At 47.2% G+C, this 13,839-nt stretch overlaps 1 protein-coding gene across 6 annotated transcripts in view; it reads right to left on the minus strand.

The window, feature by feature from the left end:
- Positions 1-13,839, minus strand: part of ZHX3 (zinc fingers and homeoboxes 3) — a 50,916-nt gene that overhangs the window by 31,833 nt on the left and 5,244 nt on the right. For 5 of the 6 annotated variants that reach the window (XM_087749722.1, XM_087749726.1, XM_087749724.1 and 2 more), the window contains exon 2: positions 109-215. The gene's annotated coding sequence lies outside the window, so the exon portion shown is untranslated. Of the gene's footprint in view, positions 1-108; positions 216-3,579; positions 3,647-13,839 lie in introns of those variants that run through there. The other variant, XM_087749728.1, reaches the window with a different exon arrangement.

A 13,839-nucleotide genomic window follows, 5' to 3' on the forward strand; every position in this document is an offset into this window, starting at 1 on the left:
TCCTGCAATACGTTGAAATACACCAAATTTCTCTGCCCAAGGTACCTAAGACAGAAGGGTGCATGGTGCGCATTGCACAGGGAGCCCGAGGTGGCAGTGGCGACCTACCTGCGGGACGGACCACGACGCTGGCCTGTCGTTCTCCAGTTCCTCCTCCGCGCTCGCGCGCATCTTTAAAGTGCCTGCAGTCGCTTCAGCTGCGCCGGGATTCAGGGCTGGAAAAGAAACACCAAAAATTACTGCTGCACCTCTGAAGGAGAAGGTGACCCTTAAAGGCTAAAAGTAAAAATAAAACACTGATCAGTTTGAGGTGTCTCCCAGCTCATGCTATCCACCCTGCCGTGCTCCCACAGTACATCCTCACTGAAGCATCCCAAAACACACATCTTTGAGTGGGGGGAAAAAAAAAAGCAAACAATCAATTAGCAAAGACATCATTTATCAGAAGCTAACCAAGTTTGCTGAATTAGTCGCCAAGCACTCAATCGCACTTCTCTCAACCCACTAAAAGTAAAAATCTCCCCACTGCGGCATCCTGGAAACCAGGGCCGCTGCTCCCCGGCCCTCGGCCACCGCTCCTGGGCTCGGTTCGTTAACAGGACTGGAAACCTCAATGACCGAGAACATATTTAAAGAAGCAATCACAGCACCCTGACCGACACCGCTGTAGCCTGCAGCTATATATAACCTCCAGCTTTGCTTTTAGCTGCGGGCTTCCTCTCTCCCCTCCATTTTCCTCTGCTGCTGTCCAGTCCCCATTCCCTCATCCCCAAAGAAGCAGCAGAGCCAGCCCGATGTTATTTCATAATTTCTAAACTTAACCGTCTAAAGGGCTAATCAGCCAAGTGGATTTCTGGGATTAAGTTCAGACTGGGGGAGAAAACAGCATACTGAAAAACAAAGAGTCACCCTGGAAAAAGGTGAGCCAGAGCTCGTAACAAGGATGAAAAACAGGAAAATTATGTTGTGATTCCCAAGTAAAGGAAAATTTAGGTTCATTTGCTGCGGAGCGCGGCCAGTGACAGGTTCTGCTCCCCCAGCAACACGTCCCGAGTGGCTCAGGCTAAAGTCCCCTGCCAAAGCCCTGCTGATCTGCTTCTCAGGTTGGATCATGCTGACCATACCCTTTGCTCACAACCAGTGAGTTTCTTTGATTAAAATAAGTAAGTAAATAAGCGGCACGGAGAGATTTAACCAAATAACTAGCCCAGATGCATTACAACTTGGGAAAGGGCTCCCCGACCCCATCCAAAATCCTGCAGACAAGAAGCATCCACTCTGGCTGTAACCACACAGACCAAACCCTAGCAGGAGCTAAAAAAGAAAAGAAAATTTAAAAAAAAGGCAAAGGAATTGGACAAGTGTTGAAGGACATATAAAGGTTTTCCCTCGCTAAGCACCCAGGTGCCCCGATGCTCCCTGCTGCAGAGCCACGCTTGGACAAAGCTTCCCCCAGACCCGCGATGCTGGCTGCTGTATGTTATTTGCTCTATGTTATTTGCTGTATATTATTTTCCCAATTTAATTTGCAGGAAACGCAAAACGAGCACAAAACTGGGGGAAAATTCAGCCCCAACTCTGGCAAATCACAAGAGTTCAGAGAACAAGAAAAAAATGCTTTAAATGCCTGCTAGATGCCACAGCTTTTTCTTTTTTCCTTGCTTTTCTTTTTTTTCTCCCCTAAACTGAAGGGAAGGCTTATTCTGAACCAATTAAGTTTCAACACAATTGGAAAGATTCCAGTGTTGAATGCCGGGACCTTGACATAACAGGTGACAACCTTTTCTATGCCAGAAAAAGTTTAACATATAATAAGAAACAAATAGTAGACTGCTGATGGAGTGGGTTTTTCTTCCAGCAATTTGTGTAAATGTCCTGTAACAACTTGCACAACACTACCATCTCCCAAATGAAGTGATAACAGCACGGCCCCGGCTGCTTATCTGCCATTCCTCCTGCGATAACACCGCTGCTCCTCTCCCTGTATTATACGAGCTCTCTCTGCTACAGTGGTTTAATATCATTCACACGCTCCTTTAGGGATTCAACATATGTCTAAGACTTTAACAAACAAGATTTCGTGATCCTTGGAGTACCTAAATTAAGAAGAGTGACCTTGATCGCAGCGGTCTGAGTGGCTTCGCGCTTCCTGAAATTAAAGGTGGTTTAAATAGAAACTTAAGCTGGAGGCAGAGAAAAATCTGAGTTTCCCAAAACCTTGTTCTGAAATATGGAGCAAAAACCCTGCAAATTTGGCACCGTGAGCCACTATTACCCTGGCAACTCCTCCTTGTATTGCCTGAAGTTGCTGCTTCAAGTAAAATAACATAGAAGAGAGCTGGGGCAAGGGGGCAGGGGTTGGGGTTTCCTCCGAGCAGCCCACGCAAACAGTTCAGCTGCTTATCGCTGAAACTGGAACAGCAACAGGGACAACCAAGGCATGCTTTTTTTTCCTAACTTCTTTCAGATTTTAAAATCCCAGCATCTGATAGCCATGATACACTCGGGCCCTTCTGTCTTGGGGATTTCCACTGTCTGCCAGAGCCACTGATCCTCGTTACCATCCCACCGCCGTCCTTTCCAAGTCTGATGGTTTCCTCAGGCTCGACTGATCACCTCAAGAACGGAGAATATATTCCCCAAATATCAGACTCGACACAGAGAAGAAGTCATCCTCTTATACCTGGGGGTTTAAAACTGTAAAGCCTGAACCAGCTGGGACAGCGGGCTCGTGAAAAGGGAGGGAGAAATGCCAGCCTCCCAGCAGCATCCCTGCACAGGGATCCACTGAGAGTCTACACATTTAAAAGTCAAAACCACTGCAAAGCCTCAAGAATAGAGATTATTCTGTTTTCTCTTCATGTGGCAACCGCATCTCAGATTTTTTTTTTTTTAATGGCTTTTAGCTCTCTTCTTGCTCTCTTTTGGGTTTTCTTTTGACGCGGCTGGAAAGGGAACAAGGCTGTCCCAGAACAAAGCCTCCTTGCAGAGCAAAGCCTGGTTACACCTGATCCTCGCACAAGCAGACACGGCAGCCCCAAGCGCGGCTCCCAGCACTCTGCCCCGCTGGAGGTCAGGCTGGGGAAAGGCAAAATGGTACGGAAAAAGACAAAAACAATTCCCCTGCCCGCCGGTCCCCAAAGGGGATGCTTTACCTTTTCTTGCTGTTCCCAGGACTGGGAAACAGCTCAGCCATGCAGGCACTTTGCAAGACCCCAGCTTTGGCAGAGATGGACACCTTTCTGTGGTGCCCACGTGGACCCTCCTGTGGTCCATGGGACCTTCTGCCCCAAAAGCCAAGAACATGGCAAGGTTTCCTCACCGTGCTGCTCCGCGTCCCAATGCCCACAACAAAACAAGCCTTTCGGTTCCCTTCAATCAGCATCGCAGTCCAGTTTACAACAGTTAAGATTTAGCAGCTCTCACAGATGGTCTTGAAGTTGATTAAAGATGGTTGTTATATCTAGCAAGGAGCAAAAAGCTCATTTATACCTTGAAACTTGAGTTGATTTGCATGGATCTAAAAAAACACGATGTGCTGATGCACAGTTGCGGCCAAGGAAGAGCTAACTCTCTTACCTGGCCTGAGATTTTGCACCTTGTTTGCGAATCAATAGCACAGATCTGCTCCCTGCTCTTGACTAAAACAGTTGTTCCCTACAGAAAAAAAAAAAGGGAAGCTGGCGTCAGATTGGCATCTTTGATAAGACTCTTGGAGGAAAGAGCGTGCAGAAGAGGCTGCAGAACACGGTCCTGCCCTGCAAAGGATGCGCGTGGAGGAAACGTCTCAGCCACGTGGGACCTCCCGAGACAGCCCAGCAGAGACCGTCCGGTCCTGCAGGCTCTGCTGCCTGTGGGACGCTGTTTTAAAAAGGTTCCCATTCCCAAGGTGCAATTAAAAGACCGACAAGTTACCATTTGGGATCTCTAAAGTGGCTGTTTCTATTTCTCCAGTATTTACACAGAGCTGGGAGCTTGTCTTTACTGATATTTCTTTAAAGAGAAATAGCTATGCTAAAGGCAACATCACTCATGCCCTCTGTCTCTTCCAACTCAAGTGAACCAGCACCCTGGAAAGGCTGTATCATCGAGAGAGGCAAGTCATACAATTTAACGTCCATAACATTCAATTTTAGAATCAAAGAGCATAAAATATTTCTAGCCAACATCTGCCTTTGTAGAGAGGCATGCAAACTTATATTATCTTTAGTCACTTCACTCTTTTTAAGTGCCTGAAAATTTAAGTCCCAGAACATCATTTGTCTCTTGCTTATTTTAGACTGAAAACAACCCTTTCTAGCCTCACCACTCCATGCCAGCGCCGTGGGAGCACAGGAAAGCATCGAGACAACTCGCACTTGCGGGAGAATAAACTGCACCTTCGTCACGCAAGAATTACCGTCACGAAATATTAGGAAGATATATCCAAGCCATTTTCATCTTCCAATAACTGATGCTCCACAAGCTCTTCAGACCATCAAATCCATTTTTTAGGGAAAGTATTGCCCAATATTTAACCTGAACTTTTTTCTCTACAATTTTAGGACCGTGACCTCTCTCTCTATCCACTTGTGAACGCGGAAAGCAAACACCACCTTCCCTTTTAGGCACCTGAAGATATATCCCCTCCCTCCCTCTTCTCTTACCTAGAGCCAAACAACTCAGGTTTGTTCAAACCAGTGCTTTCCAGACCTCCAGTCAATCTCGTCGCAGCTCTCCGGACCTCCTCCACCCGGTCTCTTCTCTCCTGCCAGAACCCGAAGAGGACACCTTCCCCCAGCCTCCTGCCCTACACACCTATCTACTCCGGGGTGTTTATTTTCAGCTAAGGAGAGATGAGTTTTATGCTCAGTCTCCAAGAATTTACAAGCAGATAGAGACGTGGTCCAGTTCACGTCTACCTTAGTCGTTTTTTCCATCGCAAAGAGAAGGAATTATGGAATATTCTTGTTAAGCTAAAAATTCCTATTGCAGAGTTTAAAAAATTTTAAATCCTATTGAGGTTGGATTTTAAAAAAGAGGTATACGCAGCATCGAGCATTAAAGCTTAGAAAACAATAGTCAGCTTCTCATTCTAAGAAAAGGAAACAACACAGCAGACTCCCCACCCCTCTCATTCTCATTTCACTGCCCACAAGGATGCTCTGAGGACCACAGGGGACACAAATATCTAAATTTTACTATTTATTATTTGAGAGCAGAAATAATCACTTCGTTACTTTTTTTTATAGAAGGCCTAACGTGGCTCTGATCATCTGTGTGGTTATCCAGTTCGGCTGAAAGAGAAGAGCACTCGTTTCCCTTTCGTCCAAAAATCTCAAGCCTACAGCATCCCGCAGGATGGTTTGTTTTTTTTTTCTTGCATCGTTAGCTCCAGCTCCCACTGTGAGCCGGGATATTCTGGGATGGGGAACTCTGTCAGTCCCCTGCGATCTGCTTTCCATGCTGAATAATGTATCTAAACAGTCAATACATTCAATAACATATCTCAACAGTTCCTCTGCCCTTATCTTCAGCCTCTTCCAGCTGCAATTACTGGTCCCGTTCACAAACAGTTTGTGGGAGCAAGGGGACAACAAAAGCAAAAATAAGTTTTTTCCAAAAAAAAAATTCCCTTTGACCAACAAGTCCCCCTGAGCACGCTGGGACAGGCAGCACTGGCGTTAACTCAGGTTTAAAAAAGCCTGGGAGCCAGCAGGGACGACACTAATATAATACAAATTATTAATACAAGGGACCTCATCGCTCTCAGCTTCTGCACACAGCTTGGCTAAAGCCAAAGGATCCTATTTTTTTTTTGGTGCACAGATCTTGCAAACTCCACAGTTAGCAAAGAAAACACACACTGTCAGTTTTTTACACAATATCCTTTTAAGGTGATTTGTCATTTAAACTGTCTGCTTGAAATCTAATCATTTTAAAAAAATTAATAAAATATTATGTATTACATTCACAGGCTGCAACCACTGCCAAATTCCTCTGTCAATTTTTACGGGATTATAATCACATTCCTCTTGTAATGTTTTGTTCTCTTGCTTCTGTGCCAAAGAGATGGGAAGGAGAGTACATGGCTACTGAAGAACAGTGTACGATGATCCAAACCAAAACTGAAAATGAAGCAAAGTGCCACGCTCCCCCTCCTCAGCGGGGGATGCTCAGCAAGAGCATCCCTAGGTATTGGGTGTAACGCAGCAGCCAAAACGCTTTCAGACGCCAGTGTAATTTTAAAGCAGATTTTCCCATGAAAAATCCCTTTTTTAAAGGAAAAGCATTTTTAATTGTGAGGCAAATGCGTGGGAGGACATGCTTTATGTTTCTGCCATTGAGAAATACCAAGCTCTTGCAGAGACCAGAAACAGCTCAACTCAAGAGTGGACGCAAAGGGAAGGTCAGTGGGACCCAGAGCAGCTGTAAGAGCTGGGCACACCACAGCCCACTCCCAGAAGCTATACAGCCTCCCTTACTACTACGTCTGCCGCTCAGAAACCCTACTGCCTTGTCTTTTCCCTAAACTCTCCTTCTGCTCGAGATGCAACAGAGGAACAGACCCAGCTTTGGTCTTCCCAGTTTGCTCTTCCCACTACGAACGCGCCCTGTCTGAGCAAACTGCCAGCCAGGTCCCGATCCCGGCTCCTGCAGGGACCTGGCTGGGGCTCAGCTTGGGGAAGGGCTACACAAAACAAGGATTTCGGCATTTCTTAGTCAGGATCTAAATGTCTTTTTTCCCCCCCCCAAAAAATGCCTGGAGCACAACAGTGCTCGTTTGTACAAAGACGACAAACAAAATTGTCTAGGAATGGAAGCAAGGCCTTATTCGCCCAAATTAATGGTCAAATTTTATACAACATGAACACAAGAAAAATGTTGGGCTTGGGCTTTTTTTCCCCCTGCAAGGCCCTTTTTTTTTTTTTTTTTTTTATTTTTAGGACAGCGTTCCTCTATAATAGCATTCTTCTGAAAGCACGTCTCCGGTGAAGCTCCCCCTCCAACAGCTACTGTTACAAATCCGCGATAAAAGACATATTCAGCAGGGTTTGGCACACAAATAGCACCCAAACTGGCATTGCCAAAGCCTCACAATTTTATCACGAGCTTCAAAATATTTGGAAAAAGAAAAGATGCTCTTGCTGGGAGCATCAGCTAGGAGAAGCTTCAGCTCTTGGGATCGTGAGAACCTCAGATTTCATCGGGGGAAAAAAAAAGATAAGTGTCTAGACATAATTCTGGAGAAAAACTCTCAGTGCAACGTGATCCAGATTTTCAAGGACTGGTGGCCAAGCAGAAGGAACCTTTGATGGATTATCACTAGATTTGACCCAGCTTCAGGATTCTGCAGTGTCTCACTGCTGACTTCTGAATATTTTGGGGGACAACCACGCTGTGAACTTCAGCCCTGGAAGCACCATCAGAAGAAATGCTTTGCAAATGCAGGGGGGAGCGGCTGTCCCCAGTGCCGCTGCGCTCGTCAGCCAGTGCTCAACTACGCGCGTGGGAGCAGAGCCACGGAGGTCCCGCGTGGCTGGAAGCACAGACGTCGGAGCTCAGCCGAACAGGGACACTTTGCTTGCCTAGACAGAGTACACATCCATGATCTAGCCACTTAACCCTGCCAAAAAAAAAAAAGCAGGAGGTCTTGCTCTGCTCTCCCTCACCCCCCACAGCTCCCTATCCTTGCCCCTGCGGTCTCTCCCTATCCTTAACACGTGCCAGACCTCTCCGAGAGCTTCTGCACCAGCAGAAAGCCATCCACTGTTATCCCTAACCATCAGATCAGCTGTCTCACAAACCTCTAACTTAGGCTTGCAAGGGAAATATAAATGGAAATAAAAGCCCACGCTGACTCAGCAGCGCGGTGAGGCAGCTCCATCAAAGCCCAGGGGATGCGCAGGTCCTGATGGAGGAGGACAAGCCCTGGTGGCATGGACGGAGAGCTTTGCTGTTTCTGTAGAAGAGGGGCTGAGCCCACAACACAAGCGTGTAACACCTATAGGGTATCTTTGCAGGGACATACGCACAAACACCCAACGGCAAGCACAGCTCTCCTGTCCTGCTGCTCTTCTCTTCCATGCCAGAAAGAAACCACAGTCAAACCCAACCCGGCATCCGCAGCACAAGGGAAAAGAAACATCTCAGCAATGAATAGATTTCAGCTGGAATCTCCCAGGAGACGGTATTAAAATGAAGGGGGGAAGAAATAAATAAACAGAGGAGAAAAGAATCAACGTGCCAGTATCAGCCATGCCAACTTCTAAAACCATAAGTCAAGCCCCGAACGCTACGGCATCGGCTCAGTCTGGGATACTGGAAAATAACCAGGCTAATGTGGGGTGGTGAGAGGAGAGCATCTCCCTACCCCTCTCTGCCCAAGAATTCCCATTTTCCAGCTTTTCTCTGTAAGCTCTGGAGGTCTTTTTTTCTTTAAAAAGCCAAGATTTTCACTGAAGTCCCTGGTTCTGAGTGCTGGGCTTTAATCCAAGCGTCAGACATCAGGAGATAGTGATGGGCTGCAGAAGCTGGCCACCAGCCGAACCCTTTTCCAATCAGCTCAGCGGGGGTCTGGATTTGGGAATCCACACCGACACATTTGGGAAGTACTTCCCAAAATGCAGAGTTTAACCCCAAAATTGTATCATGCATCAGCAAGCACAACTCTATAATACTCTATAAATGCATCACTACATACCACGCTCACGAGGTCCAGCTCTAAATCTGGTTCACCCATCAGTCGCAGAAAATATAAATATTCTCCCTGGTTTTCGGTGCAATATTCCCAAGCTGATCTGGAGAACCTATGGAGTCACTAAGCTATAATTAGAGGTTTATTACAAAAGGTGTTTGGGATGCCTGTCAGCACTGAAGGAGACTCTGTATTTAAGGTACCCTTAACACACATTGCAGCAGTGGGCCGGTTTTTTTTTGCTTTCATAAAAAAAAGCCAACTTGTTTACTCACCTCAAGTGACTTTTCTTGGTCTCTGCTTTGCGAGTATTTTCAGCCTCTAACTTGATTAATGGCATTTTAAAAAGGCAAAAAGAACAAGCCATCAGTGAGTTGGTTTAAATGATACATTTTTATCCATAGCTCATAATGTGATTACCAGCTAAATCTTGCTTTTCACCAAAAAAAAAAAAAATTAATCGGGTGCAGGACGTGCACATTCACTCATTCGTTATTGTAGGATTGTTGACATTAGCTTTTATTTTTAGAAAAACATGAAGTGTGGAGGGGAAATGAAACAATGCGATACTTCTTTGAGACCAGCTCTAACACTAGGAAAATATGCAAAGAAAATACCGTAGTGATCCGCTTGCATACCTTCCCACAGAGCGCCGGGCTTGAATTTATAAAATAATAAATACTGTTTCAAAGCACTTGGGCTGGCCTGACTTTTTTTTAATATTTTTTTAAAATAACATCTGAAAATGTCACCGTATCCTGAGCCTTTGGGAGGGAGAGGACCGGAGAGCCGCACACCAGGGATGCTCACCGGTCTCCCTCCCGGCTGTCGCACCACGGGGTGACTCTGGGCAGCTCTCATTCCCCACGCCGAAAACGGGGGGCACAGCAGATCACCGGCTCAATGCCACAGTCAGCATTTCACATCGCAGGCACCTCCAATTGCCCTAATCCTGCAAACACCTTAATTAAAAGGTTGCTCCATCAAACGCACCAGGATTTCTCGCCTTTGCAGCGCAGCATGGTACGCTCCTATGCAACACCTGTAGGGCCAGGGTTTCAGCAGACCATTCCCTGCATTTCTAAATAAAATATTTTTAGGCCTACGAGCACCAAGCTATCTTACAACTTCGCAAATGTTGCTAAAATTAAGTTTAAATTGGAATGAAAAAGCATCTCTAAAGTGACGGTCTGGTTCAACAACTGGTAGCAGCGTCACCTGTACTTTGCTGTTGGAAGATAAGTCCTGAGGGTGAGGTGGCCATGGCCAGGAGATGACCACGGCTGCTCTAGGAGAGGAAAAACATCACTGGGAGATAAAAATCACCTCTTCTAATACTGAATGTGAATTCAGGTGCGTAATTACACCAGCTGCCAGGTACAGCTCTGCAGAGGTGACCTTGCTTGGTGCTGTCTGGACACGACACCATGGAGGTTTTACAGCAGAGAGGACTTCTCCGACCACCCACCTTTGGGGCAGAACTGGCCAAAAAAAGCAGCGGAGGAAGGCAGGGAAGAAAACAGCCTCAGATCCCTGCGGTAAGAGGGCATCCAGCTCCTGGATGCTTTCAAATCACCCCTTCCCAAATGCTGACTTCCATCCATCCCTTCAAAGCACAACAACAACATATTCAGGAGCTGGATGTATGCACCGTAAACACAGAAACAAATTTCACTATTAATGGCCTCCAGTGGACTTATTTGTGCATCCTGCAGCAAAGCACCACTGCAAGGGAATGTTTTCTTCTTCCAGTAGACTATTTACTGTCACACACCTACATAAAATTATGGATATTTGACTTACAATTTCTATTTCCCCCTGCAAAAAAGCAACTGAAATTGAGCTCCTCGGTTGCAAAATTAGCAATACTTTGTATCTGCAATTCAGTTTCAAGAACCTCCCTCATCTCTTTTTTATAATCACATGGTGAACAGCTACACTGCACATACCATTTTTCGCTACATTGAGCTTGAGGAAAATTTAAAACTTCCTCCCCGCCCTGTCTTCTTTTTAATGGGAGATGTGATTATTGAAATTAATTCGGAAAATAGTCAGCATTCACCAATCAGCTCAGCAGTTTGGGTTTTCTTCATCTGCTGGTTACATGCTAATTATTGTACTGGTGGGATTATTTCCCATTCACATTTGGAATTTACAGCACAGTAGGGAATTGATTAAATTAGAAGAAAAATACCAAAAAAAAAAAGAAAAAGAAATCAATGACATTTTAAATTCAACATCTTTTTTTTTTTATTTTCTTCTGAGTCTCATGCGTACAAGGACTGGCAAACTCAACCCCAGCAGAACAGATGCACAAGGCAGCGTTTCCAAGCATTAAAAGGCAGAACAGCAATGACATCTCCGGAGTAGACACTTTGGGAAGGCAAAGCAAGCCTTCCGTGTTCATCAATATCTCTGTTGTTCACAGCATCCTCCGCTGCCTCACACCAACTGTACCCTTTTCCACTTGGCCAACATTTGTAATTGAGAAGGAAAACCTCCCCACGTGTGGGAAATTAAGCCCCCATTTCCAAGCCCCGGACTCCAGCAATGCCAAAACACCCGTGCTGAGGTAGGAACAGGGGCTTGGGTTGAGCGGGCAGCAGAGGTGACAATGGCTGACACATCCCATGATGGCCCCGGCCCTGTCAGCAGCTCTGATGGACTTGGGTGGCTTCATCCTCACCCCAGAAGAGAGGGATGGAGCAACACGTGTCCACAACACCCACCAACAAGGAACGGGCTCTCCAGCTACCAGGTCTACCAGCTAAGCGCAGGTCCCTGATGGATATCCTCTTTTGAAGGCACCCAGCAGAGAGAGATCTAATTTTGCTACATGAATCTCAAACACTACTTACCACCTCATTTAACCTGGGCAAGCAGGCGTGTTGGTGCACCAGTACTGCCAACAGCAGGGCTTGGAGCAGACAAGGGGCTTGGTGTTTGCCTTGCAGCGCTGTTTATTGGGGAGTTGCCCCTGAAAGCAAGGGCCTGTTGAAAACTACAATTAAAAAACAAAAAAAAGAAACCTATCCTGGATGGCAGAGAAGATCAAAGCAGGAGCATGAAGACTTTAAAGTTGCTTTAAACAAGCCAGTCTCTCCTCCTCCTAAAGCAGTGGTTTTCCTCCTGCTCCCCACCCACCGCTGGGCACCCACAGGCTGCTCTGGGGCCTCCCCAGAAGGTGACAAGAAAAGCAAATGTCCTGCAACACCGAAGGGAACCAACACCACCCCGGAAAACATGCAGGTGTCCCTAGAGCAGAAAATAAGATTGAAAAATCACATCTAAAGAATAGCCCTGACGAAGCAGCAGCACGGACCAGCAGCGAGGCCAGGCAGGGTGCCAGGGTTGTCCATGGTGAGGTTTATTTTGCCACCATCTATTGCGGCCAGAGGCACCCCCTTGCCTCGAGGGCACCCCCAGAGCCCCCAGCTCAGCCCCGCCGGGGCGGGCAGGATGGCCACTGCCTTCAGCCCCCCTGGCGCAGGCAGGGGTTTCGGCTCAGCCAGGCACAGCGGGGCGCAGGCAGCCCCGGCCCTGGGGAGGACATGGCTGCTGCTCCGGCTGGTGCCCAGGCCCCCCCAGGCCAGGAGGCTGGAGGAGCCCAGCTCCAGGCTGGATGCTGCAGGAGAGCATCGCCTGAGAAGCAGGGTCCCCGTGGGTGGCATCCAGAGATGCAGGCGTCTGCCTGGGGAAACCACCAACCTCCTAAGGGCTGGGGGGTGGCGGAGCCAGCACTCCTAAATTAAGGCAGAGGGGGATCGGGAGCTTGCTGTGATCCAGACGTGCAGATTGGCAAGAAGAGGATGCCAGCAAAATCAGGAGAGCATGGAGTAGCAAACGGAGCTCGGGAAAGGGTTAGGTCCAGGTGGACATGGTAACAACTATTCACCCAAGAGGGTTTTTGCACAATTAACCTCCAGTGCACTGGTTCCAAAACTGCCTCCTCCAAAGCACCGTCATTTCTAGTGATTTTATAAGTGCTACCATGACTGCCAGGGCCAAATCTCCAACCTCCAGAAACGGTGCCAGCACATGGCAGAGCAAACAGGGCTCAGCACCATCAACCCAGGCTGGGTGAGCAGGACAACACCATGCCACTGAGACACAGACATCAACCGCGGAAGGAAAAAAGCTAAAAGCAAAGGACCTGCAAACCTGCAGTGGTTGCTACATCACGCTCAGTCTCAGTCTTTCCTGCCTGTAAAGCAACATGAAAATGCCAGATGCTGGAGCAGGGAGTGCAGGCTGCTATTTAAAACATCCGCTGCACTTCACGGTACACACAGGACCGGAGGAGCGGAGCCTAACAGGTGGATTATGGTCTTAATGAAATATTTACATTCATCTGCTTGCTCTGAGTCCAGACCACAAGTCTGCTTCCCCTCTGCTAGCGCGGCTGAGGGGTTTTGTGCCCGGATTTTTGTTTTTAAATTAGCTCTGCCTCTATAAAACAGAGACACTCCCCTGGTCTTAAATATTTTCCGTCATGGAAATGATTCCTAGCAAAGAAAAAAAGAGCAGGATACATTTCAGAAGAGGAGATTTACATCCCGCTTAACAAACCAAAGCGCAACACAACAGGCTCACATAACCTCCTGCACGCATCTCAGGATGATTTGTCTCTAATGACCACCCTACAACTAGGAACACATGTAAGAGCCAATTAACCTTAATGCAAAGAGTAAACACACCTGTCTTGCCAGGGCTGTGAAAAACCACATGTCAAGAAGCCCCCTTGGTGTCATATCCAACCCATCAAGGTCTCCAAAGCCACCGAGCACCGTGCTCGAGGTGCTGGTGTAGAGGTGACCACCTCTACAAGGTTGACCAAAGCCAGAAGGCACGACACAGGCTGCAAGAGAAAGCCCAGCGCATCGTCTAGCATTGGAGGTTGAAATGGTCCTTGTGCTGTTGGCACCCCAAGGCAGGACCTGGAGCCACCAGGAAGGTCTCTAGCCATTGAAGTCTGCTCTCTGCACAGGCATGAGGAGTCAGCCATATGGTTAGATCCTTAACACAGAGACCCAAGACCTCAGTTCCTTAAATACGCTACACATCAAAAAGCAGCCAGAACAACTTTGTCTCAAATGTCTTCTTACACAAAGTATACTCCAGGTGCTATAGCAAAGACCCTTGCTGAGGAGATTTGGAGATGA

This window comes from Nipponia nippon, unplaced genomic scaffold (genome assembly GCF_047370975.1).
Source record: "Nipponia nippon isolate SJK-2023a ecotype South Korea unplaced genomic scaffold, ASM4737097v1 scaffold_13, whole genome shotgun sequence".
In the NCBI taxonomy this organism is placed as follows: domain Eukaryota; kingdom Metazoa; phylum Chordata; class Aves; order Pelecaniformes; family Threskiornithidae; genus Nipponia; species Nipponia nippon.